Genomic DNA, 27,353 nt, shown 5'->3' with positions numbered 1-27,353 from the left:
AGATGTGCAAAAAAGGAAAAAATGCTACTTTCCACTAAAATTTCTTTTGTTTTGGAAAATTATTTTTTCTTAAAGTATTGTTTATATTAACATGTAATGATTTTCTTTTGTTGTTTTAAAATGAATTAATAAAATACTTTTTAAATTTCTATTTTAATTTTCTAATACTTTAAATATAATAAATATAAAAAACTCACATAAAAATAACTCAGTTTTTGAGAGTATAAAGGAATCTTAAGACCAAAGCATTTGAGAACTACTGGTTTAGAACAGAGGTCTCCAAATTTTCTTAACTATGTGCCACTTTAATAATAGTTTGAGCATGTTTCCCAATATTTATTTATTTATAAATTATATACATATACTTCTGTATTAATAGATGATGGAGATTATGAATTATAAACAAAAATTTGAAAGGATACGGTAGAAAAGAAAAGATGTTCTAACTTTTTTCCTAACCTCTTTATTGGCTTGCTTTGCACCCACCCTAGGAGACCACTGGTTTAGACAGAGGGATTTCTTTGGGTTCTCATGAAGTTCAGCCTAATATAGGGGTTTGGAGCCAATTCTGAAATTATTAATAAGGAAAGTTTATTTTTCTGCGATATCCTTTTGGCATATGTCTTTGCAATGGTGGTTAATATAGAATTCTTGGCTGGATCATGATACACAACCAACTTTTGTTATAATCAAGCATTTTATAGTCAGTTTTTTTTTTCTGTGCACTGATTTATATGTTTTTTCCCCTCATGCTGTATATATACATACGCACTCACACACATTTGTATTATTAGCCTGTAAGTACAGTAGTTAATCATTATATTTTTAGTAATTTTTTAGAACATCTTTCTGTGGAAAATGAGCCTATTGACTAAAATTCTTTTTAGTTAAATTTAATGTTTAAACACATGTAAGAGGAAAATTTTTTTTTGAATCAGTATTACCCTGTTTTAATAAAGTACGAGGAGGGGATAGGAGCTTTGACTATCCAGCAAGAACTGGCAAAACATCTTTCTCAAAGCTTCAGAAAACTGTTAAAGAACTAGTTTTAACAGGCTGAGTGCCAAATCAGTGAAAAGACAGCTTCAAAGCAGTAGGATCGCCGAGCTCCCTGGCTAGCCACTTTCCTACCCCTCACTGGCTCGGCATGGATCCCTGGTCCAAGTTCTGGTGGGAGCAGAGCTAGTCTATCTGGTGGTGGCTTGAGGGACTCACTATCCCAGAATTTGCCCTTTGTGTAGGAAGATGCAGAACTTTCCTATAGAATAGTAGAAGCTGCACTGTATGTCATGCTGCCTGGCAAGGCATTGCTAACTGTAGGACATACCATATAGTTTTCTTCTTTCCTAGGAAAGAAGAGGCATTTGTATCCTTTAAATGGGGAAATTGCTAGGGGCATAGGTGCATGCCTAAAACAAGATACCTGTTCTGAAAGGACCTAGGAGGCCTCTATGCTTTGGCCTGGTGACTCTTGGATAACCTTTTTGTATGGATAAGCCCTGAAGGAGAGCACTTGCACAAGACAATCTGCAAAGACTGGGGAAAGTATTTTCTCTTTTAGCATCTCTCTCTCCTTTTTTTAAAAATAGCTCCTGGTATTCAAGGAAAGTTCTCTTATAACACTGTGAGGTACAGATGCCTTAGATTCTAAATTGTGATTACACATGGAAACATCCACATTTCAACAAAAGATTACAAAGCATATGAGAAATAAAATTGTTGGCCCAGGCAAAGAAGATTAAAGCATTAATATAAACCATCAATGAGGAAGACCAGACCTGGATAGACCAGGTGAAGACCTTTAAAAAATGGTCCTAAACATGCTGAAAGAGCTAAAGGAAATCATGGACAAAGACCTAAAGGAAATCAGGGAAACAATAAATCAACACACAGAAAATATCAATAGTGAGACGAAAATTATAAAAAGGAACCAAAGAAAGCTCAAGACCATATAACAGAAATAAAAAATTCCCTAGAGGAGTCTATTCTAGTTTGTTAGCTGCCGGAATGCAATATACCAGAAATGGAATGGCTTTTAAAAAGGGGAATTTAATAAATTTCTAGTTTACAGTTTTAAGGCCGAGAAAGTATGCTAATTAAAGCAAGTCTATAGAAATGTCCAATCTAAGGCATTCAGGGAAAGCTACCTTGATTCAAGAAGGCCGATGAAGTTCAGGTTTCTCTCTCAAGTGGAAAGGCATGTGGCAAACACGGTCAGGGTTTCTCTCTTGGCTGGAAGGGCACATGGCGAACATGGTTAGGGTTTCTCTCTCATACAGAAAGGCACATGGCAAACACGGCATCATCTGCTACCTTTCTCTCCTGGCCTCCTGTTTCATTAAGCTCCCAGGGAGGTATTTTCCTTCTGCATCTCCAAAGGTTGCTGGCTGGTGGATTCTGCTTCTTGTGACTCTGTCATTCTGCTCTGTTCTCTCTGAATTTTCCCTTTCTCCAAAATGTTTCCTCTTTTACAGAATTACAATAAACTAATCAAGACCCACCTGGAATGGGTGGAGACACATCTCCACCTAATCTACTTTAACAGCCACTCTTGATTGAGTCACATCTACAGGGAGATGATCTAATTAAAGTTTCAAATATGTAGTATTGAATAGGGATTAGAAAAAAACGTCGCTCCCACAGGCTGATTAGGATTAAAACATGGCTTTTCTAGAATACATAAACCTTTTCATACCAGCATGGAGTCCAACAGCAGGTAAAGAAAAAAATCAATGAACTTTGAAGCTAAAACAATTGAATCATCCAGTCTGAGAAGCAGAAGTAGAATGGAGAAAAGTGAACAGACCCTGAAGAACCTGTGGGACACCATTAAGAGTACCAGTGTATGCATTGTTGGAGTCCTAGAAGGAGAAGGAGAAAAAGGGCAGAGAGAATATTCAAAGAAATAATGGCTGAAAGCTTCCCAAATTTAATGAAAGATGTGAATATACACAACCGAAGGTAGGTGCTCAACGAACTCCAAACAGGCTAAACTCAGCTGGGACACCTATATCTCCATCCTTGCCCATCTCTGGTTATTAGAGAAGTTGAGAGTTTACAGAACAATCATATGTAAAATATAGGATTCCCATATGCCAACCCACCACCAACACCTTGCATTGGTGGGAGCATTTGTTGTAATTGATGATAGCACATTTTGTAATTATACTGTTAATTAAAGTCCATGATTTAACTTAGGGACCACTGTTTGTATAGTGTAGTTCCCATGGATTTTTATTTTATTCTGTTACCATATATGCGCTATAACATTTCCTCTTTTAATCATATTTAGATACATATTTCAGTGCTGTTAATTGTTTTTATAATGTGCTACCATCACCAACATTTATTGCCCGAACATTTCCATCTTTCAAATAGGAACCCTGTACATTTTCAGCCTCAACTTCCCATTCTTTATCCCCAGCCAATCTCCTGGTAACATATATTCTGACTCTATGAGTTTTCTTATTCTCATTGCTTCCATTCCAGTCAGTGAGATTGTACAATATTCGTCCTTTTGTGTCTGACTTACTTCACTCAACACGATGTCTTCACAGTTCATCCATGTTGTTGCATGTATCAGGATTTCATTCCTTTTTACTGCTGTTTAATATTCCTTTGTATGTAAATGTATTATTTATCCATTCATAAAAATCCCACTTGATGAATGGTGTATAATTCCTTCAAAGTTTGTTGGATTCTGTTTGCTAATTTTTTGTTGAGGATTTTTGCGTCTGTGCTCATAAGAGTCATTGGTCTGTAGTCTTCTTTTCTTGTGGTATCTTTTTCCGGTTTTGGTATGGAAATGATGTTGGCCTCACAGATGAGTTAGGGAGTGTCTCTTCCTCTTCAAGTTTTTGGAGAGTGTGAGCAGAATTGGAGTTAAATCATCTTGGAATGTTTACTAGAATTCCTCTGTGAAACCACCTGGTCCTGGGCTGTCTTTTGTTTTGGGAGGTTTTTGATTACTTACTCAGTCTCTTTAGTAGTAAGTAATTAGTCTGTTGAAATCTTCTATTTCTTCTTGAGTCAATATAAGTAGTAGTTATATTTTTAAGAATTTTCCATTTCATCCATGTTATCTAATTTATTAACATACAGCTGTTCATAGCATCCACTTATAGTACTTTTTATTTCTGTGGGATGGGAAATAATTGATCTCCTTTTCATTTCTGACTTTCGTTATCTGTATCCTTTTTTTTTCATAAAGTTTTGTTGAGCTTTTCAAAGAACCAACTTTTGGTTTTGTTAATTCTTTGTCTTCCATTTAATTTATCTTCATTCTAATTTTTTTTTATTTCCTTCCTTCTGTTTGCTTTGGGTTTAGTTTGCTCTTCTTTTTCTAGTTTTTGCAGTTTTGAGGTTAGTTCTCTGCTTTGAAGTCTTTTCTTCTTTTTTAATGTAAGCATTTAGAGCTATGCATTTCCCTTTCAGCACTGCCTTCACTAAATCCCATAAATTTTGATATGCTTCATTTTCATTTGCCTGAAGATGTTTCCTGATTTTGCTTCTGATTTCCTCTTTAATCCATTGGTTGTTTAAGAATATGTTGTTTAATTTCCACATATTTGAAATTTTCCCTTTCTTCCTCTGTTACTGATTTCTTACTTCGTTGGGGTCAGAGACACAGTTTATGATTTCAGTGTTTTTGAATTTATTGAGACTTGTTTTGTGATCGAACGTATGGTCTATCCTGGAGAATTATCCATGTGCACTTAAGAAGAACGTGTATTCCATTTTTGTTGGATGCAATATGTCTTTTAGGTGTAGTTGGTTTAGTGTATCATTCAAATCCTGTTCTTCATTATTGATCTTCTGACTAAATGTTCTGTCCATTATTTAAAGTGGTATGTTAAAGTTGCCTACTATTAATGTAGAACTGTCACTTTTTTCCTTCAAATCTGCCAGTATTTACTTTATGTATTTTGGGGCTCTGGTGTTAGGTGCATGTATAGTTATAATTGTTACAACTTCCTGTTGAATTATCCCCTTTATTAGTATGTAATGATCATCTTTGTCCCTTGTACCTATTTTTGACTTGAAGTCTATTTTTCTGATATTAGTATATCTACCTCAACTCTCTTTTGGTCACTGCTTGCACGGTATATATTTTTCCATCCTTTTACTTGTATCTTCAACTTTAAGGTGAGTTGCTTACAGACAGAATATATTTGGATCATGCTTTTTTAACCCATTCTGTCAATCTCTGCCTTTTGACTGGAGGACTTTATTTATTTAGAAAAGTCAGTTTATATTTTACCTTTCTGTGTTTCATATTTTCCTTTTTTGCCCATAATAAGCAATAAATGGGCTGGAAGTTTATGTTTGATTAAATAGCATTGATTTAGAGTAATAACTTCATAAACACACCACATTTTTTAGGGTAAGAGGTTGAAAATATTCCCCAACTGAACGCAAATCAAGTATCCCTCAAAATTATACATTTCCCCCTAGTTTGCTGTATAACTTAATATGTATACAGAATGACCTTAAAATATTGATAATTTGTATAGAATTCACAACCTTGAAGACATAATCTACAATTTCATTTTCTCTAATTCTAATCTTCTGCTGAGGTTACTCAAGGAACTTGATTGCAGGAGAAATCAGTCTTCTAAAAATAGGGCTAAGTTAAAAGAGCCTCTTACATTGGATCCTGAAATTTCCAGTCAGCAAATCTGGGGTTGAGTACTTTGGTTTTGAGTGATAACACTGAAATGTTCAAGCCAACTGATGTGGCTTATGGTCCATCATAGGAAGAGTAAAATATAAATACTTTCAGGAGTCAGAGTTAATTTTGAATGAAGATGGAGCAGAACAAGTTGACAGCTTGAAGATATTTCTGCTTCTAAAGCTGGATGACTTCGAATAGTCAGTGACTGAGCCATCAAGAACATAGTAGGATTGTTTTTCTGACCATAGTTAAAAGGATTTTTTTGTCCAAGGCAGGCTTATGCTTGATCAGTTTGAGTACTTCATCAGGATTTGATACTTCAAAGATGATGCATTCTCTGGAAACTCAATTACCAAAGCAAAATGCAACAGTACTTTAAGTTCACAGAGCACATTATTGATAAAAATCATTTAAGACTCTACCTTCTCTTCATTCAATTTTCTAGGCTTCAAAACATGAGTTCAAGGCCAAAACAGTATTTTAAGGTGAAAGGGTAAACCACAACATGGCCAAACAGGCTGGCAGATTCATAAGCCATTCAGTACATTCATGAAACAACAAAATCATCAATAATAATTCCTGTAATGTAGAAAAGTAGCCCAGTTTTCACAGTGGATCAGCATCTCAAGTGGTTGGTACTGTTGAAGCAGGTTTGACAATCCAAGGTTATGTTGGAGCACTTAGACCACCCCAGAATATGGTGAATTAAAAAAAGTAATAGTCTTGATGTATCTCCCATTGTTCTTTTTCTTTTGTCAGCACCAATCACTTATTCACTGTGTGAGTGTGTCTCCTCTGTACGAGGTAGCAAATTTCCCTGACCATTAATGGTGAGATAAATACAATTGTACAGCTTGTCATGAGGATGAAAAATAGAAAACCCACATCCATTCTAGGTTTTCCTGTATCAAAGATACTAAATACTGGCCCACCGCAGCTCCAGTGCCCCCAGTTCCATCAGCAATTCCTGTGACTGTGGCCAAAGCCTCACTGCTCCCTTGAACTAGTTCTTGGCGACTCAGTGCTGCAGAAGTAGCAGAGTTGATCATGTTAAATGGTTCACCGATATAAAATCCTGTAACAGCCATTAGACGTGCATTAATGGACTTGTTGTTTGGAGAATGACTATATCCAACGAGGGACCCAAGTGCCAGGAATAGAATTAGAGTTAAAACTGGTGCTTTCTTTTGTAACATGTCAGAGATGAAGCCTTGCAAAGTTCCACCTATAATTCTTCCTATACCGTACCACATGGACAGCTTGTCAGCTTCAGCCTCCTATCCATAGTTGTTACTCAGATAAAAGGACAACCAGAAGAAGAAGGAGTAATTCACTAACTTCAAGCAGGCATAACAAGTGAATATGGTATAACTCCAGGAAGGCAAAAAGCATGATTAAAGCTTACTGCCTTGGCTTGGGTGATAGTACTGCCTTCTTGGGTTGAATAATTAGACTCATATTCACCTTCATTTTCAGCACATTAATTAACCTGTGTGAATCTTCAAAATTTTCTTATGTCTCAAAATCTGGGAAACCAGTTTCTTCTGGTGATACCATAATATCCAAAGAGGATGATGATCCCGTCAGCAAACTGCACAAATGCTGTCACCAGAAAGGCATACTCATAACCATACTGCAGAATAGAAGCTAGATATGCTCCCAAAATATTAATGACTGAAGCACAGGCACTCCAAAGACCAGAAATAACTCCTTGTCCAACTTTCCCAAACCAGTTGCCTATAACAGCAACTACACAGTGCCAACCTGTGGACTGCAGCAGACCATTCACAATCCACAGACAGCAGTAGAACCGCTGGGTAGGAATGCAGCCATTCTGTGAGGGTGCCAAATGCAGAAGAACACATGCTGTTCTAGTTTGCTAGCTCCCAGAATGCAGTATACCAGAAACGGAATGAGTTTTAAAGGGGGAATTTAATAAGTTGCTAGTTTACATTTCTAAGGCCAAGAAAATGTCTCATTAACAAGTCTATAGAAATGTCCAATCTAAGGCATTCGGGGAAAGATATCTTGGTTCAAGAAGGCTGATGAAATTCAGGGTCTCTCTCTCATCCGAGAAGGCACATGGTGAACACAGTCATGGTTTTTTCCCTCAGCTGGAAGGGCACATGGTGAGCACAGCGTCATCTGCTAGCTTTCTCTCCTGGCTTCCTGGTTCGTGAAGCTCCATGGGAAGAGTCTTCCTTCTTCATCTCCAAAACGCTGGCTGATGGACTTTTTGCTTCATGTTGCTGCAGCATTCTCTGCTCTCTCTGAACTCTTTTCATTCTCCAAGATGTTTCCTCTTTTATAGGACTCCAGAAACTTATCAAGACCCACCCAGGTGGGTGGAGACACGTCGTCATCTAATCCAGTTTAACAACCACTCTTGATTAAACCACATCTCCAGGGAGATGATCTGATTACAGTTTCAAACATACAGTACTGAATAGGGATTATTCTATCTTTATGAAATGGGATTTAGATTAAAACATGGCTTTTCTAGGGTATGTACATCCTTTCAAACCAGCACACATGCCAAAATAGAACCCATCATAAATTAAAATGATCCCCAATGATGCCACTGATGAAAAGGCCCCCAGCGTAGGAGATGAGAAAAATAGTATCCACTGTTCCCAGGACAAGAGTGGCTTCCTCTACATTGGGCAGCAAATGGTTGCTGCTCCAAATCTTTGCATGCACTTCAATTGTTTTGTTGAAAGCAGTTGGGATCCACTGCTTGGACACTGACCTTGACATTGCTAAATGTTTTCCTTGAAGCATGGAGCAATGAATAACTGAAGAAAGTGAGCAAGAACACAACAACGTGATGATGTCTAAACTGGGAGATCAGAGTTCCTCTTTAAAAAATATTTGGCTGGACCGTGTTCATACTGACCTTCCTTTTCACCTGTGACCTTTAAACTTGAATAGTGAATGATTTACTTCATTTCTCCTTTCTGCAGTCCACCCTCTAGCACTCTTCCCACCCCTGCCACCTCACCTCAAGGTCTGACTGGAGGGTTCTAGAGTATTCATATTTTAACTCACTACTGATAATATAAATCATGTCTTTCTTCTGCCATTTTTCCTTTGCAATTCTTACACCATGTTTTGTTACTCACTTCCATTGTACCCTACTTTTATATTTGTTTGCTTTCTTGTGTTACACCATGTGATGTCCCTCCTCATTTCTATCTGAATATATTTTTCATCTGTTTTCCTTAGGGTTGCTGTAGGATTAAATTTAACTTCCTAAATATATGTCAATTATATTTGATTTGATGCCAGCTAAACTTCAACAGTATGCATATTTATTGCATATATATTGTCCACCCACCATTTTTTGTAGTACTTGTTACACTTCTGTATTTGTATATTGTATGTCCAAGATCCTAGATTCATTATTACTTTTTATGCATTTTGCATTTTAGCACCTGTAATAAGTAAGAAGTAGAGTTACATACCAAACAATACAATGTAATAATACAGGCTTTATAATTACCCAAATGGTTACCTTTTCTACAGGTCTTTATTTCTTTATGCTGCTTTGAACCTTGGTCTAGTGTTCTTTTGTTTCTGTCTAAAGAATTCTATTTTGCTTGTAGGGCCCTTGAATGGTGATATGCGCCTTCAGCTTTTGTTTATCTGAAAATGTCTTAATCTCTCCTTCATTTTTGAAAGTGAGTCTAGCCGGATATAAAATTCATGGCTGGCAGTTGGTTTCTTAGAGCACTTTAAGTATTTCAACCTATTGTCTTCTTGTCTCCGTGGTTTTTGATAAGAAATCAGCATGCAGCCTTCTTGGGATTGCCTTGTATATTACAGGTTGCTCTTTTCCTGCAACTTTCAGAACTCTTTCCTGTTTGCATTTGATAGTGTAGTCAACATATGATGGGGTATATTTTTTCATTTTTATCCTTTTTGGTATTCTCTTAACTTTTTGGATGTGAGTATTCACATCTCTAAATTTGGGAAGTTCTCTGTCATTATTTCTTCGACTATTTCTTCTGTCCCTGTCTCTGTTTCTTCTGCTTTTGATACTCTCCTAATGCATATATATGTGTGCTTGATGGTGTCCCATAATTGTCTTGGGCTCTTTTTGCTTTTAATATTCTTTTTTATTTTTCTTCCTCAGCTTTACTCATTTCAAGTCGTTTTAAGAACTTGTTTCCAAGTTAACTGATTCTTTCTTTCTGCCAGCTCCATTCTGCTCTTGAAACTCTTCTGGGCATTTTTTTTTTCCTTTCTAAGATCTCTGCTCTTTACTTCTACTCTATTTTAGTTCATTCCTTCTTTTCCTGATATCTTGTAATTCCTTCTCTGTACTTTCCGTCTTGTCCTTAAACATTTTTAAAGATTATTTCTTTAAAGGTTTTGTTTGGTAAGTCCACAGTCTCATCTTCTTTGTTGGTGTTCTCATCCTCTTCCTTTGGATGGACGTCTTTTCCTGTTTCTTTGTTTGTCTTGTGGTCTTTTGTTGCTGTACATTTTAATATTTTAAATGTTAACTCTGAGATTTACTCCCTGGAATGTCAGTTTCTTGGTTTTGTAACCAACTAATGACAGGACAAGTTTTCTCGAGCTTCAGCCCCCCTGTCAGAAAGGTCTGCTCAAGGTGAATGCAAAGTGCAGTGTTTTCACTGTCTTTCTGGGCCTTTGTCTTGTTCTGGGCTTTTGCTTGTCAGTTGTTTTGGAGTCGCCTTCTTTCTAGGGGTTTGATTGTCCCCTCTGTTTCCCATGGATAAACTTCCCTCTCCTGGGTATTTATAGCCAGCAGGTCTTTGTCCAAGACCGTTCATCTCTATAGTTTTTTTTTTTTTTTTTATATTTTTGGCAGGGGTGGGGTGGGGCTGTTGCCTTTTCCAGGAATCGAACCCTGGCCTCCCACATGGAAGGCGAGCACTCTACCACTGAACCACTTGTGTACCCGCTCTATAGTTTTTTTACACTCTCTGTTGTCTCACACTGCTTTTGTCTGCAGGGCTGATTTTGGGAGGAGGTTCACCCCAGGGGGGACTGTCCCAATTTGGCCTTTCCCAGCCAAAATAGAGCCAGGGACCCATAAAGAAGCGCAGACTGGCTCCAAAGTATGGAGGACGTCAGGATTGGCACCAAAAACTTCTCCAATAGCTCCCCAAAGCTGAACTTTCCTGACATGCCCAGCAAATGCAGCCGTCCAGCTAATTCTCTCCCTAATCCCAGAGGAAGCACTGTATCTTTAGATGTCCACTGCCTCTGCCTCTGCCCCTGCCCCGGTCTGGAGTGGTTCTGAAACAATGGCTGCCCTCAGAGCTGGGATTCAGTGATCCCAATTCTGTGCTACAGAAAATTTAGGCTTTTTATAAAATAAAACTCGCCTTTGGTCTCATTGATAGGTGAAGTTCTAAAGTACAGACAATATGATCCTTTACCCTGTATTCTGATTTGCTTTATTCCCAACCAGATTGGCTTTGTTCTTAGATCTAATTGAAGCCTTATCTCTTTTTTGGCTTCTTTAACAGTTGTTGTAGCAGTGCTGACTTTCAGAGCTGCAGAACTCCAGCTCTGAGTCTTAAATGTCACACAGGTACCCAAAGTTCCAGGAAAAATACCAGGTTTATACACATAAAGCACAGGGTCTCAGAATTTAAAAATAACATTTAAAGCACAGGAATAAATGTGACTGCTGTATGAGCTTATAATCTAGGTCCCAATTTTCTTAAGCATTTTCTAAAGAGTTTATGTATTTGTCCTTTTGTTCTACCTTATTTTGCTCATCATAATGTCCTCATGGTTCACTCGCCTTGTTGCATGCCTCTTGATTTCATTCCTTTCAGTAACTGTACAATATTTCATCGTATGTATACCCTTTAGTTTGCCCTTCTGCTTCCCAGTCAGTGTACTCTTTAACCACCTCCATTCATTCTGTATCATGAATAATGTTGCCATAAACATCAATGTGCAGATGTCTAGTCTTGTCCTTGGTTTCAGTTCTTCTGAGTATATTCCCAGTAATGGGATTGCCTAGTCATCTGATGACCCTATTTTTAGCCCCCTGTTCATCTACTACATTGTCCTCTGGAGAGACTGCCCCATTCTCCCACCCTGCCAACATTGAATAGGTATACCTCTCCCTGTACGTTTTCTCAAGGACTTGGATCTTTCTGTTTATTTATTTTGAATCTGCAGATTTTGTTGTGATACATTCATACAGCATGTATTTATTCAAAATAAAGTGTTTCATTGTATCCTAACTTAGTTGCACAATCATTACTCTCAATTTTAAATGATTTTCATTGCTCCAAAGAAAAAACAACAGATAGATATACCCTTATCAAAGAGAAAATCCAAAACTCCTCTTTACTTTTGTCCCCCACCTTCAATTATTTACCCTTAGAATTCTTTTGGTACTAATAATATATTCCTGCTAAATATAGACTTAGCATGCAAAATGTAGTTTTCCCCATATACCCCTCTACTATTAACTCTTTGTACAAGCATCATACCTTTGTCTGATTATTTGTATAGCTGCTTCTGCTTTGTTTTGGCTACAACTTGCGTGAAACATCTTTTTCATCCTTTCAGTTTCAATCTGTTTGTATCTTTATGTCTAAAACGAGTCTCTTGTCAGCAGCATATATCTGGATTATATTTCTTAATCCATTCTGCTAACCTGTACCTTTTAATTGGTAAATTTAGTCAGCTAACATTTAGAGTTATTACTACAAAGGTGTTTCTTGACTCTACCATTATTTTATCCTTTGAATTTTGCTTGTCAGATCTATATATTCTTTTCCCTCTATCTCTGTTTATCCTTTAAGTTACTCTTACTGGTACTCTTTAATTTTGTGCCGTCCTCCAGACCTCCATCTCCGTCCTTTTTTATCAACTGGAAGAACTCCCTTTAGTATTTCTTATAGGGCCAGTCCTTGTTGACAAATTCTTTTAGAATTTGCCTATGAACATTTTAATCTCTCTCTCAGTATTTAAGGGCAGTTTGGCTGGGTACAGAATTCTTGGCTGGAAGTCTTTCTCTTTCAGGAACTTAAATATATCATACCACTGCCTTCTCCCCTCCATAGTGCCAGTTGAGTCATCTGAACTCAGTCTTAAAATGTGGTTTCCCTTGTGTATTAGTTAGGGTTCTCTAGAGAAACAGAATGAACAGGGAACACTTGCAAATATAAAATTTATAAATGTGTCTCACGTGACTGCGGGAATGCAGGTCCAAAATCTGCAGGGCAGGCTGTGAAGCCGACGACTCCGATGGAGGGTCTGGACGAACTCCACAGGAGAGGTTCACCAGCCGAAGCAGGAATAGAACATGTCTCTTCTGAATCTTCCTTAAAAGGCTTCCGGTGATTAAATTTAAGCATCACTCATTACAGAATACACTCCCCTTTGGTTGATTACAAATGAAATCAGCTGTGGATGCAGCTGATGTGATCATGATCTAATTCTATGAAATGTCCTCATTGCAACAGACAGGCCAGCACTTGCCCAACCAGACAAACAGGTACCACAACTTGGCGAAGTTGACACATGAATCTGACCATGACACCTTGTATGTAGTAGATTGTTTGTTTTCTTGCCTCTTCCAGCATATGACAGACTGATTAGTATGTGTCTTGAGGAAGGCCTATTAGGATTTAATCCTATTTGGGGTTCATTTGGTCTCTTTGATTTGCATATTCATATCCTTTATAAGGGTTGGGAAGTTTTCCCCCATCACATCCTCAACTAATCTTCCTAGCCCTTTTCTCTTCTCTTTCTGGGCACAAATTATTCGTATATTTTTGTACCTTGTTTTGTCTATTATTTCCCTGAGATCCATTTCAGATTTTTCTGTCTTTTTTCCATTTACAGTTCTGAGTGTTCCAAATTATTTGTCCCGTCCTCTGGTTTGCTTATGCTTTCTTCTTCAAATCTGCCGTTGTGTGTCTCAAGTATATTTTTTATTTGGTCTACAGGACCTGTATTTTATTTTTTAGAGTTATATGAACATCTTTGATTAATTATTCCAAAGCCTATGTCTCTGGTGTTTTAATTTGGTCATTAGGCTGGGCTTTATCTGTCTGCATCTTGATGTGCTTAGTGATCTGTTTTCTTTGCGACATTTAAATATCTTGATTGGTTTACTTTGGAGTTGATTTCCTTTGTAGTCTGAAGCTTTGCATTTGCTGGATGGGTGTGGAGGAAGATGCGGGGTGTGGGGCAGGGCACAACAGTGTGGTAATGCATTGCAGCACCGGAATAGGCACAAGGTTGGACACTACGCTGGTGCCTTTGAGCATAGGATGTGTGTTGTGGGGTTGTAGAGGTGCGGTGCGGGGGCTCTAGGTATGTGGTACAGCTCAGGCAGACCTTGGAGCATGGGATCAGGGTGTGGCATGGGGAACACGGAGGTAGAGTATTCGTAGTCTGTCTCCCTGTCTGTGCACTACTGCGGGCTCTAGGCTTCTGTTTGGAAAGGGCAGCGTTAGGCTGTTTTCACCAATTGGATGTATCTCCAGTTCCCTGCATCCCAGTTCTTCAACTTTGTAACCAGTGCCTCCCTGTTGTGCAGAAAACCCTCCCAGGTCACTTATACCCTGACATCACAGACTTAGTCACCCTCCCATCCCTTCTCTAGCTGTTCCTTAGAGCGGGGGTGAACTCAACCTATCCTATTCCACCATCTTCCCAGAACGGTGGGTTCATTCCTTTTGCAGTATTTTGTGCTGTTCGACTAAAAAAGCCTTGGGTGTTTTTTTTCTTTCCCTGTCCTGCCCCCTTTCTATGGGGGAAAACCTCCTAGTACCTTTAATGCTTTATTCCAGGTTTCTCTGGGCTAGGGGCCTATTTTCAGTAGTTAGAATTTGTTCATTAATTCCACAAATGGAGTTTGATTGAGCTAAGCCCTTGCTGCTAATAAAGTCTGTTTCCTTTCCCCTCGGGTAACCAGCCTGCTGTGCCTGTGGGGGAGGGGTGCTGACCTCTGCAACTTGGGGGATTTACAGTTCTGTGTGGGGTCTCAGCTGGTCCAGCTTCTTCAGACTGGTGTACGCTGTGTTGGGTTGCTGATGTAGCTCCAGCAATTGTTCTGTACTGTTCCTGGCCATTTACTAGCTGCTCTGAAGGACCAGCTGGAGGCCGAACTAAATTCCACATCTCACTAAGCGGCCATCTTGCCCCCGTACACAAGTGTCATACCTTTGAAGTAGTTCAGTTATATTTGTAGTGCTAATCAGTGAGCTACATAGCTCTAAACAACCCCCTTCAATCATACTCACTTTAGGTTTGGCATTATTACTTATAAACCCACTAATGAACTACCGTCACCCCTACTTTTATGTTCACCTCATTAACTAGTCTGTATGTAGCCATTAGTTCCTCCTTCTCCAGCTTCTGTCTATCTCTGGGTTCCCTATATTCTACATTTTAAGACTCTTGAGTATACATTTTCTAGAGGGTTCCTATTAGTGAAATCATACAATATCTGTCCTTTTGTGTCTGGTTTATTTCACTTAGCAATATGTATTCATGGTTCATCCATGTTGTCATATGTTTTTTTTTTTATTAATTAAAAAAAATTAACTAACACAACATTTAGAAATCATTCCATTCTACATATGCAATCAGTAATTCTTAATAATATCACATAGATGTATGATCATCATTTCTTAGTACATATGCATCGATTTAGAAAAAGAAATAGCAAGGCAACAGAAAAAGAAATAAAATGACAATATAGAGAAAAAATAAAAATAAAAATAAAAAATACAAAAATATATAAGAAAAAAAAACAACTATAGCTCAGATGCAGCTTCATTCAGTGTTTTAACATAATTACATTACAATTAGGTAGTATTGTGCTGTCCATTTTTTTTTTTTTAAGAAATCATACCATTCTACATATGCAATCAGTAATTCTTAATATCATCACATAGATGCATGATCATCGTTTCTTAGTACATTTGCATCGGTTTAGAAGAACTAGCAATATAACCGAAAAAGATATAGAATGTTAATATAGAGGAAAAAAAAAGTAATAATAGTAAGAACAAAACAAAACAAAAACCTATAGCTCGGATGCAGCTTCATTCAGTGTTTTAACATGATTACTTTACAATTAGGTATTATTGTGCTGTCCATTTTTGAGTTTTTGTATCTAGTCCTATTGCACAGTCTGTATCCCATCAGCTCCAATTACCCATTATCTTACCCTGTTTCTAACTCCTGCTGAACTCTGTTACCAATGACATATTCCAAGTTTATTCTCGAGTGTCGATTCACATCATTGGGATCATACAGTATTTGTCTTTTAGTTTTTGGCTAGACTCACTCAGCATAATGTTCTCTAGGTCCATCCATGTTATTACATGCTTCATCAGTTTATCCTGCCTTAAAGCTGCATAATATTCCATCGTATATATATACCACAGTTTGTTTAGCCACTCGTCTGTTGATGGACATTTTGGCTGTTTCCATCTCTTTGCAATTGTAAATAACGCTGCTATAAACATTGGTGTGCAAATGTCCGTTTGAGTTTTTGCCCTTAATTCCTTTGAGTAGATTCCCAGCAATGGTATTGCTGGGTCATATGGCAATTCTATATTCAGCTTTTTGAGGAACCGCCAAACTGCCTTCCACAGTGGTTGCACCCTTTGACATTCCCACCAACAGTGGATAAGTGTGCCTCTTTCTCCGCATCCTCTCCAGCACTTGTCATTTTCTGTTTTGTTGATAATGGCCATTCTGGTAGGTGTGAGATGATATCTCATTGTGGTTTTGATTTGCATTTCTCTAATGGCCAGGGACATTGAGCATCTCTTCATGTGCCTTTTGGCCATTTGTATTTCCTCCTCTGAGAGGTGTCTATTCAAGTCTTTTTCCCATTTTGTAATTGGGTTGGCTGTCTTTTTGTTGTTGAGATGAACAATCTCTTTATAAATTCTGGATACTAGACCTTTATCTGATATGTCGTTTCCAAATATTGATTCCCATTGTGTAGGCTGTCTTTCTACTTTCTTGATGAAGTTCTTTGATGCACAAAAGTGTTTAATTTTGAGGAGTTCCCATTTCTTTCTTTGTTTCTTCAGTGCTCTTGCTTTAGGTTTAAGGTCCATAAAACTGCCTCCAATTATAAGATTCATAAGATATCTCCCTACATTTTCCTCTAACTGTTTTATGGTCTTAGACCTAATGTTTAGATCTTTGATCCATTTTGAGTTAACTTTTGTGTAGGGTGTGAGATATGGGTCTTCTTTCATTCTTTTGCATATGGATATCCAGTTCTCTAGGCACCATTTATTGAAGAGACTGTTCTGTCCCAGGTGAGTTGGCTTGACTGCCTTATCAAAGATCAAATGTCCATAGATGAGAGGGTCTATATCTGAGCACTCTGTTTGATTCCATTGGTCGATATATCTATCTTTATGCCAATACCATGCTGTTTTGACCACTGTGGCTTCATAATATGCCTTAAAGTCAGGCAGCGTGAGACCTCCAGCTTCGTTTTTTTTCCTCAAGATGTTTTTAGCAATTCGGGCACCCTGGCCTTCCAGATAAATTTGCTTATTGGTTTTTCTATTTCTGAAAAATAAGTTGTTGGGATTTTGATTGGTATTGCATTGCATCTGTAGATCAATTTAGGTAGGATTGACATCTAAACTATATTTAGTCTTCCAATCCATGAACACGGTATGCCCTTCCATCTATTTAGGTCTTCTCTGATTTCTTTTAACAGTTTTCTGTAGTTTTCTTTATATAGGTTTTTTGTCTCTTTAGTTAAATTTATTCCTAGGTATTTTATTCTTTTAGTTGCAATTGTAAATGGGATTCGTTTCTTGATTTCCCCCTCAGCTTGTTCATTACTAGTGTATAGAAATGCTACAGATTTTTGAATGTTGATCTTGTAACCTGCTACTTTGCTGTACTCATTTATTAGCTCTAGTAGTTTTGTTGTGGATTTTTCCGGGTTTTCGACATATAGTATCATATCGTCTGCAAACAGTGATAGTTTTACTTCTTCCTTTCCAATTTTGATGCCTTGTATTTCTTTTTCTTGTCTAATTGCTCTGGCTAGAACCTCCAACACAATGTTGAATAATAGTGGTGAGGTGGATATCCTTGTCTTGTTCCTGATCTTAGGGGGAAAGTTTTCAATTTTTCCCCATTGAGGATGATATTAGCTGTGGGTTTTTCATATATTCCCTGTATCATTTTAAGGAAGTTCCCTTGTATTCCTATCCTTTGAAGTGTTTTCAACAGGAAAGGATGTTGACTCTTGTCAAATGCCTTCTCTGCATCAATTGAGATGATCATGTGATTTTTCTGCTTTGATTTGTTGATATGGTGTATTACATTAATTGATTTTCTTATGTTGAACCATCCTTGCATACCTGGGATGAATCCTACTTGGTCATGATGTGTAATTCTTTTAATGTGTTGTTTGATACGATTTGCTAGAATTTTATTGAGGATTTTTGCATCTATATTCATTAGAGAGATTGGCCTGTAGTTTTCTTTTTTAGTAATATCCTTGCATGGTTTTGGTATGAGGGTGATGTTGGCTTCATAGAATGAATTAGGTAGTTTTCCCTCCACTTCGATTTTTTTGAAGAGTTTGAGGAGAGTTGGTACTAATTCTTTCTGGAATGTTTGATAGAATTCACATGTGAAGCCGTCTGTTCCTGGACTTTTCTTTTTGGGAAGCTTTTGAATGACTGATTCAATTTGTTTATTGGTGATTGGTTTGTTGAGGTCATCTATGTCTTCTTGAGTCAAAGTTGGTTGTTCATGTCTTTCCAGGAACCCGTCTATTTCCTCTAAATTGTTGTATTTATTAGTGTAAAGTTGTTCATAGTATCCTGTTATTACCTCCTTTATTTCTGTGAGGTCAGTAGTTATGTCTCCTCTTCCATTTCTGATCTTATTTATTTGCATCCTCTCTCTTCTTCTTTTTGTCAGTCTTGCTAAGGGCCCATCAATCTTATTGATTTTCTCATAGAACCAACTTCTGGCCTTATTGATTTTCTCTATTGTTTTCATGTTTTCAATTTCATTTATTTCTGCTCTAATCTTTGTTATTTCTTTCCTTTTGCTTGCTTTTGGATTAGTTTGCTGTTCTTTCTCCAGTTCTTCCAAATGGATAGTTAATTTCTGCATTTTTGCCTTTTCTTCTTTTCTGATATAGGCATTTAGGGCAATAAATTTCCCTCTTAGCACTGCCTTTGCTGCGTCCCATACGTTTTGATATGTTGTGTTTTCATTGTCATTCGCCTCGAGGTATCTGCTAATTTCTCTAGCAATTCCTTCTTTGACCCAGTCGTTGTTTAGGAGTGTGTTGTTGAGCCTCCACGTATTTATGAATTTTCTGGCACTCCGCCTATTATTGATTTCCAACTTCATTCCTTTATGATCCGAGAAAGTGTTGTGTATGATTTCAATCTTTTTAAATTTGTTAAGACTTGCTTTGTGACCCAGCATATGGTCTATCTTTGAGAATGATCCATGAGCATTTGAGAGAAAGGTGTATCCTGCTGTTGTGGGATGTAATGTCCTATAAATGTCTGTTAAGTCTAGCTCATTTATAGTAATATTCAGATTCTTTATTTCTTTATTGATCCTCTGTCTAGATGTTCTGTCCATTAATGAGAGTGGTGAATTGAAGTCTCCAACTATTATGGTATATGAGTCTATTTCCCTTTTCAGTGTTTGCAGTGTCTTCCTCACATATTTTGGGGCATTCTGGTTCGGTGCGTAAATATTTATGATTGTTATGTCTTCTTGTTTAATTGTTCCTTTTATTAGTAGATAGTGTCCTTCTTTGTCTCTTTTAACTGTTTTACATTTGAAGTCTAACTTGTTGGATATTAGTATAGCCACTCCTGCTCTTTTCTGGTTGTTATTTGCATGAAATATCTTTTCCCAACCTTTCACTTTCAACCTATGTTTATCTTTGGGTCTAAGATGTGTTTGCTGTAGACAGCATATAGAAGGATCCTGTTTTTTAATCCATTCTGCCAATCTATGTCTTTTGATTGGGGAATTCAGTCCATTGACATTTAGTGTTATTACTGTTTGGATAATATTTTCCTGTAACAGTTTGCCTTTTGTATTATATATATCATATCTGATTTTTCTTCTTTCTACACTCTTCTCCATAGCTCTCTCTTCTGTCTTTTTGTATCTGACTCTAGTGCTCCCTTTAGTATTTCTTGCAGAGCTGGTCTGTTGGTCACAAATTCTCTCAGTGACTTTTTGTCTGAGAATGTTTTAATTTCTCCCTCATTTTTGAAGGATAATTTTGCTGGATATAGGAGTCTTGGTTGGCAGTTTTTCTCTTTTAGTAATTTAAATATATCATCTCACTGTCTTCTAGCTTCCATGGTTTCTCCTGAGAAAGCTACACATAGTCTTATTGGGTTTCCCTTGTATGTGATGGATTGTTTTTCTCTTGCTGCTTTCAAGATCCTCTCTTTCTCTTTGACCTCGGACATTCTAACTAGTAAGTGTCTTGGAGAACACCTATTTGGGTCTAATCTCTTTGGGGTACGCTGCACTTCTTGGATCTGTAATTTTAGGTCTTTCATAAGAGTTGGGAAATTTTCAGTGATAATTTCTTCCATTAGTTTTTCTCTTCGTTTTCCCTTCTCTTCTCCTTCTGGGACACCCACAACACGTATATTTGTGCGTTTCATATTGTCCTTGAGTTCCCTGATACCCTGTTCAAATTTTTCCATTCTTTTCCCTATAGTTTCTGTTTGTTTTTGGAATTCAGATGTTCCATCCTCCAAATCACTAATTCTGTCTTCTGTCTCTTTAAATCTATCATTGTAGGTATCCAGTGTTTTTTCCATCTTTTCTACTTTATCCTTCACTTCCATAAGTTCTGTGATTTGTTTTTTCAGTTTTTCTATTTCTTCTTTATGTTCAGCCCATGTCCTCTTCATGTCCTCCCTCAATTTATCGATTTCGTTTTTGAAGAGGTTTTCCATTTCTGTTCGTATATTCAGCATTAGTTGTCTCAGCTCTTGTATCTCATTTGAGCTATTGGTTTGTTCCTTTGACTGGGCCATATTCTCAATCTTCTGAGCGTGGACAGTTATCTTCTGCTGCTGGCGTCTGGGCATTTAGTCAGATTTCGCTGGGTGTCGGACCCAGCAAGGTTGTAAGATTTTTCTGTGAAATCTCTGGGTTCTCTTTTTCTTATCCTGCCCAGTAGGTGGTGCTCGTGGCACATGTTTGTCTGCGGGTCCCACCAGTAAAAGGTGCTGTGGGTCCTTTAACTTTGGAAAACTCTCGCCGTCCGGGAGGTTCGCTAGCCGAAGCGGCTTGGAAGAGTGCCAGCCAGCCCGGGGTCCGAACGTGGGGAGGGTCGCTGGCCACCGCGGCCCGCCCAGGAGAGTGCACGTTTCCGGGGAGTCACGGGTTTGGAAGGCCCCCCCCCCATCACCGTTCTCCGCGGCCTGGGGATTTCCTATCCAATTCTCTCAGTTGGTCCGGGGGGCTGTGCGTGGTGTGGGCGCCAGCCGCCGCGGTTTGAGGGTACCGCCTGCCCAATTCTCCCAGGTGGCCCGGGGAGGGGAAAGGGAGTGACTCCGGCCGCTTGCCGCCCCGCCCGGTGAAGCCCGCGCCCCCTTGGCAATCTCACCAGAGCGGGTTCTCTCAGTCAGCCAGCCGTTCCAGGATGGGGTACGCTGTCTTTTTTATCTCTGTCGTGGCTTTGGAAGCTGTTCTGTATCGTTTCTACTCCCCTAGTAGCTGTCCTGAAGGAGAAACTAAGATCCGTGCGTCTTACTAAGCCGCCATTTTCTCCTGTCATATGTTTTAGGAAATTGTTTTGTCTACATGCTGCATAATATTCCATTGTATGTATATACCACATTTTATTTATCCACTCATCCGTTGGTGCATACTTAGCTTGTTCCCATCTTTTGGCAATTGTGAATAATGCGCTGTGAATATCAGTGTGTATATGTCTGTTCATGCTGCTGCTTTCAGTTCTCCTGGGTATTTACCTAGTAGTAATTTTGCCATGTCGTAGGTCAACTTGAAGTGTTCCAGTTTCTCCACATCCTCTCCAACATTTCTTCTTTCTTGATTATTTAGTGGCAGTGATTCTTGTAGGTGTGAAATACTGTCTTATTGTAGTTTTATTTGCATTTCATTTGTAAGCTTTGAAGATGAACATCTTTTCATTTGCTTTTTAGCCATTTGTATGTCCTCTTTGGAAAAATGTCTGTTTCTTTTGCCCATTTTATAATTGGATTGTTTGTTCTTTTGTTGTTGTTGAATTGTATCATTTCTTCTTATATACTGGATATCAAATCCTTATCAGATATATGGTATGCTGGTTTAAATCTGTTGTTTATGCCAGAAGAGTCAAGTTTTTTACCCCTCATTCAATATTGCTAGATAGGATATCTTTGATTGTTTCCATGGAGATTTGATCCACCCAAGTGTGGATGGTACATTTTGATTAGGTAGTTTCCGTGGTGGTGTGTCTCCATCCATTCAAGGTGGGGTTGCTCACTGGAGCCCTTTAAGAGGCACCATTTGGAAAAAGCTTTAGGGCCAACAGAGCCCACACAACCAGAGACCTTTGGAATGCATAAATTAATTGCCCCTGGGGAAGCCGTTGAAGATGCCAAGAGGCAAAGCTAGCAGACATTGCCATGTGCCTTTCCAGCTGAGAGAGAACACCCAGTTGTCACTGGCCTTCTTGAACTAAGGTTTCTTTTCTTGGATGCCTTGGTTTGGACATTTTTGTAGCCTTGCCTTAATTTGAACATTTTTACGGCCTTAGAATTGTAAACTTGCAACTTAATAAATTCCCCCTTAAAAGCTATTCAGTTCCTGGTATAGTGTGTTCTGGCAGCTCAAACTAAAACATGATTTCCAAATATTTCCTCCCATTGACTTGGCTGTTTCTTCCCCCTTTTGACAAATTCCTTTGAAGCACAGAAGTATTTAATTTTGAGGAGATCCCATTTATCTATTTTTCTTTCATTGTCTGTGCTTTGGGTGTAAGGTCTAAGAAGCTACCTCCTATTACTAGGTCTTGAAGATGTTTCCCTATATTTTCTTTTAGCAGTTTTCTGGTACTTGCGCTTATCTTTAGATCTTTGCTCTACTTTGAGTTAATTTTGTATAGCATATGAGGTAGGGGTCTTTTTTAATTCCTTTGGCTATGGATATCCAGTTCTCCAGTGCCCATTTATCGAAAAGACTATTCTATCCCAGTTCAGTGGATTTGGGGCTGTTTTGAAGATCAGTTGACCATTGATTTGGTCATCTATTTCCAAAAGCTCAGTTTGATTCCATTGATCAATATGTCTGTCTTTGTGCCAATACCATCCTGTTTTGACTACTGTGGCTTTAAAATCAGTAAGTGTAAGTCCTCTCACTTCATTCTTTTTTTATCATGTTGGCTATTTGAGGCCCCTTTCTCTTCCGAATAAATTTGATAACTAGCTTTTCCAATATTTTCCAGTACGTTTTTAAAATTTTGATTAGATTGCATTGAATTTGTAAATTAATTTGGGTAGAATTAACATTTTAATGACGTTTAACCTTCTTATCTGAACATGGAACATCTTTCCATCTGTTTCAGTCGTCTTTCATTTCTTTTAGCAGTGTTTTGTAGTTTTCTGTATACATATCCTTTATGTTCCTGGTTAAATTTATTCCTAGATACTTGATTGTTTTAATTGCTCTTGTGAATAGAATTTTTTTTAATTGTATCCTTAGGTTTATAGAAATATTAACTGCTTTTTGGCATATTAATCTTTTATTGTGCTAATTTGCTGAATTTGTTTATTAGCTCAGGTAGCTCTGTTGTAGATTTTTCATGATTCTCCAAATATAGGATCATGTCTTCTGCAAATAATGAACACTTCATTTCTTCCTGTCTGATGTGGATGCCTTTTATTTCTTTTCCTTGCCTGATTAGTCTAGTTAGAACTTCTAGCACAGTATTATATAATAGCGGTGACAGTGAGCATCCTTGCTTCATTCCCAATCTCAGGGGAGAGCCTTTCAGTCTTTCGCTATTGAGTATTATGCTGACTGTGGGATTTTCCGTATATGCCATTTATCATATTAAGGACATTTCCTTTGATTCCTATCTTTTGAATTTTGTTGAATGCTCTTTTCAGTATCAATTGAGATGATCATGTGATTTTTTTCCCTTTCAACTTGTAATATGTTGTGTTACATTGATTTTCTTGTGCTGAGCCACTATTGCATACCTAGAATAAAGCCCACTCGGTCGTGGTGTATAATTCATTTAATGTGCCGTTGGATTCGATTTGCAAGTCTTGTTGAAAAATTTTGCATGTATATTCAACAGGGAGATTGACCTGTAGTTTTCCTTACTTGTAGTGTCTTTATCCCATTTTGCTATTTGAGTGATGTTGGTTTCATAAAATGAGTTAAGTAGTTTTCCTTTTTCCTCACTATTTTGGAAGAGTTTTAGCAGGAATGGTGTTAGTTCATTTTTGAATGTTTCTTAAAACTCCCCTCTGAAGTCTTCTGGCCCTGGGCTTTTCTTTTGTAGGAAAATTTTTGATGACTAATACAATCTTTTTACTTGTTGTTAGTTTGTTGGGGTCTTCTGTTTCTTCTCAAGTCAGTGTAGGTTGTTCATGTGTTTCTAAGAATTTGTCCATTTCATATCTAAGTTTTCTAATTTGTTGTTGTAGAGTTGTTCATAGTGTCCTCTTATAGTTTTTTTTATTTCTTCTGGGTCCATGGTAATGATCCCCTCTCATTTCAGATTTTATGTGTTTGCATCCTCTCTCTTTTTGTCTTTGTCAGTCTAGCTAAGTGTCCATCAATTTTATTGATTTTCTCAAAGAACCAACTTTTGGTTTTATTGATTCTTTCTGTCATTTGTTGGTTCACAAATTCATTTATTTCTGTTTTAATCTATTATTTCTCTTCTATTTACTTTGGGTTGGTTTGCTATTCTTCCTCTAATTCTTCCATGTGAGCATTTAAGTCCTCCAGTTTTACTCTTCTTTTTTATATAGGCATTTAGAGCAATATATTTCCCACTCACTACTTCCTTTGACAGATCCTGTAAGTTCTAATATGTTATATTGTCATTTTCATTCATCTCCATATATTTACTTATTTCTCTTGCAGTTTCTTCTTTGACCCACTGATTGTTTAAGAGTATGGTATTTAGGCTTCACATGTTTGTGAAAATTCTAGTTCTTTGGTGGTTATTGATTTCCAGGTTTGTTCCATTGTGATGAGGGCAATGCTTTGTCTGTCTTTTAAAATTTATGGAGACTTTTTGTGCCCCAACATATGATTTATCCTGGAGAATGTTCCGTTAGCACTAGAGAAGAATGTGTATCTTTGAGTTTTGAGTGTATTGTCTTTCTATCTGTTAGGTCTAGTTCGTTTTTCATATTGTTAAGGTTTTCTAAATAATGTGATCCTCTGTCTGGTGATTCTAGATATAGAGGAGAGTTGTGTATTGAAATCTGCTGTTATTGTTGAAATGTCTGTTGCTCCCTCCGCTTTTGCCAGTGTTTTTTTTTTTTTTTTTTTATTAATTAAAAAAATTAACTAACACAACAATAGAAATCAATCCATTCTACATATGCAATCAGTAATTCTTAATATCATCACATAGGTGTATGGTCATCATTTCTCAGTACATATGCATCGATTTAGAGAAAGAAATAGCACTACAACAGAAAAAGAAATAAAGTGATAACACAGAGAGAAAACACAAATAAAAATAAAAAGTACAAAAATATATAAGAGAAAAAAAAAACAAAACAAACAAAAAAAAACTATAGATCAGATGCAGCTTCATTCAGCGTTCCAAGATAATTACATTACAATTAGGCAGTATTGTGCTGACCATTTTTTTTTTTTTTTTAGACGTCATACCATTCTACATATGCAATCAGTAATTCTTAACATCATCACATAGATGCATGATCATCGTTTCTTAGTACATTTGCATCGGTTTAGAAGAACTAGCATTATAACAGAAAAAGATATAGAATGTTAATGTAGAGAAAAAAAATAAAAGTAATAATAATAAGAACAAAACAAACAAACCAAAACAAAACAAAAACCTATAGCTCGGATGCAGCTTCGTTCAGTATTTTAACATGATTACTTTACAATTAGGTATTATTGTACTGTCCATTTTTGAGTTTTTGTATCTAGTCCTATTGCACCATCTGTATTCCATCAGCTCCGATTACCCATTATCTTACCCTGTTTCTAACTCCTGCTGAACTCTGTTACCAATGACATATTCCAAGTTTATTCTCGAGTGTCGATTCACATCATTGGGACCATACAGTATTTGTCTTTTAGCTTTTGGCTAGACTCACTCAGCATAATGTTTTCTAGGTCCATCCATGTTATTACATGCTTCATAAGTTTATCCTGTCTTAACGCTGCATAATATTCCATCGTACGTATATACCACAGTTTGTTTAGCCACTCGTCTGTTGATGGACATTTTGGCTGTTTCCATCTCTTTGCAATTGTAAATAACGCTGCTATAAACATTGGTGTGCAAATGTCTGTTTGAGTTTTTGCCCTTAATTCCTTTGAGTAGATTCCCAGCAATGGTATTGCTGGATCGTATGGCAATTCTATATTCAGCTTTTTGAGGAACCGCCAAACTGCTTTCCACAGTGGTTGCACCATTTGACATTCCCACCAACAGTGGATAAGTGTGCCTCTTTCTCCGCATCCTCTCCAGCACTTGTCATTTTCTGTTTTGTTGATAATGGCCATTCTGGTGGGTGTGAGATGATATCTCATTGTGGTTTTGATTTGCATTTCTCTAATGGCCAGGGACATTGAGCATCTCTTCATGTGTCTTTTGGCCATTTGTATTTCCTCCTCTGAGAGGTGTCTATTCAAGTCTTTTTCCCATTTTGTAATTGGGTTGGCTGTCTTTTTGTTGTTGAGTTGAACAATCTCCTTATAAATTCTGGATACTAGACCTTTATCTGATATGTCGTTTCCAAATATTGATTCCCATTGTGTAGGCTGTCTTTCTACTTTCTTGATGAAGTTCTTTGATGCACAAAAGTGTTTAATTTTGAGGAGTTCCCATTTATTTATTTCCTTCTTCAGTGCTCTTGCTTTAGGTGTAAGGTCCATAAAACCGCCTCCAATTGTAAGATTCATAAGATATCTCCCTACATTTTCCTCTAACTGTTCTATGGTCTTAGACCTAATGTTTAGATCTTTGATCCATTTTGAGTTAACTTTTGTATAGGGTGTGAGATATGGGTCTTCTTTCATTCTTTTGCATATGGATATCCAGTTCTCTAGGCACCATTTATTGAAGAGACTGTTCTGTCCCAGGTGAGTTGGCTTGACTCCCTTATCAAAGATCAAATGACCATAGATGAGAGGGTCTATATCTGAGCACTCTATTCGATTCCATTGGTCGATATATCTATCTTTATGCCAATACCATGCTGTTTTGACCACTGTGGCTTCATAATATGCCTTAAAGTCTGGCAGCGCAAGACCTCCAGCTTCGTTTTTTTTCCTCAAGATGTTTTTAGCAATTCGGGGCACCCTGCCCTTCCAGATAAATTTGCTTATTGGTTTTTCTATTTCTGAAAAATAAGTTGTTGGGATTTTGATTGGTATTGCATTGAATCTGTAAATCAATTTAGGTAGGATTGACATCTTAACTATATTTAGTCTTCCAATC

General features: G+C 37.5%; 1 protein-coding gene and 1 pseudogene across 12 annotated transcripts in view; one reads left to right on the top strand and one right to left on the bottom strand.

Moving 5' to 3' along the window:
• The window catches only part of ARID4B (AT-rich interaction domain 4B), a 209,545-nt gene that overhangs the window by 82,380 nt on the left and 99,812 nt on the right, over positions 1-27,353 (top strand). The gene's annotated exons all lie outside the window — the stretch shown is intronic.
• LOC143689420 (sugar phosphate exchanger 3 pseudogene) lies at positions 6,440-7,539 on the bottom strand (annotated as a pseudogene).

This window comes from Tamandua tetradactyla, chromosome 7 (assembly GCF_023851605.1).
Source record: "Tamandua tetradactyla isolate mTamTet1 chromosome 7, mTamTet1.pri, whole genome shotgun sequence".
NCBI classification, from domain to species: Eukaryota; Metazoa; Chordata; class Mammalia; order Pilosa; family Myrmecophagidae; genus Tamandua; species Tamandua tetradactyla.
This window is presented reverse-complemented; position numbering and strand designations above follow the sequence as displayed.